Source organism: Canis lupus, chromosome 7 (assembly GCF_048164855.1).
Source record: "Canis lupus baileyi chromosome 7, mCanLup2.hap1, whole genome shotgun sequence".
NCBI classification, from domain to species: Eukaryota; Metazoa; Chordata; class Mammalia; order Carnivora; family Canidae; genus Canis; species Canis lupus.
Window position 1 is genome coordinate 54,185,417 of NC_132844.1, and position 4,355 is coordinate 54,189,771.

General features: G+C 39.5%; 1 non-coding gene across 1 annotated transcript; it reads left to right on the forward strand.

The window, feature by feature from the left end:
- Positions 1 to 659: 659 nt before the first annotated feature.
- Positions 660 to 784, forward strand: LOC140637448 (small nucleolar RNA SNORA51). Its single transcript, XR_012034562.1, has one exon. It is a non-coding gene; the product is annotated as a small nucleolar RNA SNORA51 (small nucleolar RNA).
- The last annotated feature ends 3,571 nt before the right edge of the window (positions 785 to 4,355 follow it).

Consider the following 4,355-nt stretch of genomic DNA (forward strand, 5'->3'; position numbering starts at 1 on the left):
TATACATCACAGCTTATAACATGGCTGAATAAAGAGCATTTACTGGCCGATGGGCTCCAGTGTGGACTCACATGGAGGAACCAATCAGGTGCTAAATGACCATAACTGGGCAAGTTGTCACAGCTGGATCACAAGGGGCCAGATTAGGATAATGATAGCATAACCAAGACTCAAGACTTTACATTAGGACTCCTTATGTTCCCATTGCTTAGTATTCGTATTGACTCTTGAACTTCAGAACATACTGAGCCTGTAAGCAAGGGAAGAAGAGTTTGAACTTTGGGTAGAAAAATGTGGGACAGAAGAGAGGCAGGTTTCGGCACCATCTGGATCTTTCAGTCCATCTTACATGATTTTTTATAAGATTTTATTTATTTATTAATGAGAGACACAGAGAAAGAGTCAGAGACATAGGCAGAAGGAGAAGCAGGCTCCCTAGAGAGACCCTGATGTGGGACTCTATCCTAGGACCCTGGGATCATGACCTGAGCTAAAGGCAGACGCTCAACCCCTGAACCACCCAGGTGCCCCCTTAGGTGCCCCTCCATCTTACACGATTGACATACTTTCCCCTTTTTGTCAGGAAGTGCTTCTGTATTTAGACAGAACCTCAGTGTCTTTTGTCTTAAAATGACTCAGACAGTCACCTGGTACTCACCACTGGTGCTCACTACTGGCTGTATTCTTATACTGACTGTACTGAAAGAGGAAGCAGAGTAAACCTACCTGTATACACAGCCGCCCAGGGCCTTCACTTGTCTGTATTGTGAATGAAGGAAAATGGAGAAAATATACAAACAAATAAATAAATAAAATGACTGGGGCAGCGATGCTCTAAAAACCAACACCTTTCTCCCAGATATGAACAAAGGAGAGACTCTAAGATCTCTTGAGTCCTTGTCAATATCCTTGGAAACAGTTGAGAAGTCTCTCTAATGACAAAAGAAACTATGACAGAAATTTAAGGGATTATTGGCAAGCACAGATCCTAACTGAGAAGGTTTAATCTTAAGAAGTTCTGCTAGGAACACTGTGGAAAGTAGTATGACTTTAGGCTATGGAGGCACTTGTGTTTTTGGATGTCAGATGGGTGCCTAAGACAGAGATCCAGGTCTTGTTGACTTCCAGTGTGTCACCCAGAGAGTTGATGGACAGACAGATGCCCCATGTTTTTGTTCCGAGAAAGAGTCCTGCCAAAACCACATCCTGTTACAGTGCTGCATCTAAGAGGATGTGTGTACTGCAGCATTAATTAGGAAATGCTCTTTCCAGTGGCCAGACCCCTACTCGCTATGATCATGCTGTCACATCCAGCCAACGATCTAGCTCTGCCAAGTGGACCACAAAAGGAGGGAGGCTCTTTTTTTTCACCCAAGTGTAAAAGACGCCTGTGGTAAGCTCTTCCACGTTAGAAATTCACTCTTGCATGTCTTATGTCTCTCAATGATACCTCCAAGGATTTCATTTCTTAGACCTTAAGAGATCTTTGAGGAGATAAAGAGTGAGGATTATCAGGCAGTCACTTGAAGAACAATAGACAAAGGCAGAGGCATCAGAATACACACCAGTGCCTGCACACATCAATGCCTTTGTTATGATATCAGATCAGGGTAATTTTCAAATGTCGTAATTTGGCAAATTGGATCCTCAAATAGGTGAATACGTTCACCTTAAAAAAATAGTACATTCACACAGAGACTGATTGCTCTTTTTTTTTTTTTTTTTTTGTAGTTTCTCTTCTCTGAGTGTTTGTTGTGTGTGTTTAATGCTCTACCCTTTGTTTTCCCAGCCCCATAGAAAGTGTGCTACTCTCTGCTGGTTTCTTATGATAGCTTTGCTCACTGAGGCAGAGCAGCCCGTGAAACTGTTCAATATATCTGACTGGCAGCTATCCTCAAGTGTAGCTGTAAGACCCGGAGAACAAACTCCCTCCTCCCTGTTTCCAAAGTATGGCTGCACTTAATGAAAATTTATTACTTTTTACCTGTTTAAATTTTGTGTTGACAAGCACATTTTTTTTCAAACATAGAATGATTTTTCTTCCTCTATTAGCAAAAGTAAGTAACCAAATTATGAATAACTGATTTGCTACATTATTTTAAGATTCACCTTTAGCTTTTAAATAAGAGTATGCACATGTGCTATATTTTCAAGGCAAAGGAAATATGTAATATTACTCTAAGCACAAATTATAAAAAAACATAATGCTGGGACTGTGATGACTTACTTGCTCTAGTTAAGCTTATCTCCATAGTTTATTTAAGGAGCATAAACTGTAATGTTTAGTGCTTAACCAAAGATACTCACCTTTTGTAATATCAGCAAATGTTAAATTCTATATGTATCTAATTAATAAGGGATTGTTAATGCTGAGGACTACTTTTTTCCTTGCTTATATTTCAACCTCTTTCAATAAATTCTTCCTGTTGCCTTTCACATTTTCATATTTCCCGCTAAAGATAACTTACTGAACACTTCATTTCTTTTCTTTAGCAGCAAATCTACCACTTTCTCGTCAAATGTAACCTCACAAAGTGTTGTACATTGTTTCCTTTTAATAGATCTATTTTTTTTAAGATTTATTTATTTATTTATTCATAGAGACAGAGAGAGAGGCAGAGACACAGGCAGAGGGAGAAGCAGGCATCATACAGAGAGCCCGACGTGGGACTCGATCCAGAGTCTCCAGGATCACGCCCTGGGCTGCAGGCGGCGCTAAACCGCTGCGCCACTGGGGCTGCCCTAATAGATCTATTAATTCAACAAACATTTATTTAATAGCTGCTATATACCACATTCTGTTCTAAAATTAATTCAGGGAGAGTAGTTCCATATTGAAGTTCAGCATATGCCAAAATACAGAAGTACTCAAGAAGTACCGCTTTTGTCGATGTTGAGGGAGTTTAGATGAATATGTAACCCCTGCTTAGCCTGTAATAGTTACTCATGGCAAAGGTTAGGGCTCTGTAACTCTCATTTTCAGGATCCTGGTGCTTCAATGCTGTTTTAGGGTTGCTTAGAACCTTAGTCTTATGAATCCCATTAAGGAAAGAACTCCTCTATGATCCTGACCTCTTTATTTCTGTAAAATAAATGCATCCCAGGATCATTTCCTTCAAGACTTTCCCTGACCCATGTCTCAGGACCCTAATGGGTGACTAATATCCGACAACCTTTCAGGAAACATAACTTCCTTAAGCAAGATGGGTTTAGATGACCTTAGCAATAGGGTGTTAAAGGTATGACAAGCTATAGCGAGTTTTTAAAATTCAGTGGAGTCTATTTAGTGCCCTTGAAATGATAAGTCACGAATCAACTATGCATATGCTGGCCTTGCTAGAACATTAGATACTGTAAAAACATACAAATTAACAAATGCAGCCCTCAACTTCAGCCTGTTGATGTGAGCTATATTGGTTCTCTAGAGCTATATATCCATGCATTCTCTTAAAGACATGTTATGACAGGCACTGGTAAATGGTTTACCATCCTTAGTGTACTCAGCTCTATGCAAAGTGCTTATTCTGTAAAACAGTAACAGATCACAACCTCCCCCACCCCCCACAAAAGCATTTTATAAGTATTTTTCCATTTGTTTGAAACAGTAAAAAAAAAAAAGTACACTTTGAAAATGCAGTGGCACAAGGTACATTGCCATAACTTGAGGGACATTGACAGTTTTCTTTTTTTAAAAAAAAGGAAACAAAAGGAAAAAAAATCCCTGTTGGAAACACTGCATTACATAATTGTACCTGTCCAAACAGACCATTTACAAATATTAGCTCGATAAGCTATTAACATCCATAGAAAAGTAGCTTTCTTAATAACATGAATTTAAAAAGATTAGCATTTAAACAAGAAATAAAAAAGCATTTGAAACTGAGTCAGATCATGTTACATGGAGGCCATGTGGCTAGATTTCTAAAAACTTTTACTGGGGACGCCTGGGTGGCTTAGTGTTTGAGTGTCTGCCTTTGGCTCAGGGCGTGATCTTGGGGTCCTGGGATAGAGTACCGCATCGGGCTTCCTATGAGGAGCCTACTTCTCCCTCTGCCTACGTCTCTGCCTTTCTCTATGTCTCTCATGAATAAATAAATAAAATTTAAAAAAAGGGATTTAAAAACTTTTCCTAGAAAATCACTAATGATCTCCTGATTGTTCAATCTTATCGAGGTTTTTGATCATCTGTGGTCAGGAAGTAATGTGGAACAAAAGGACTGTTTACTCACTGCTGTAGCTGGGTGGGTGTGGCTGGGTGGCATGTTTTGTGAGCTGGGCCAGTGTCCCAAAGAATCCCAAATGCAGAAGATCACATGAGATTAAGTGACTAAAGCCTTTAAAGTTTTTAGCACAAT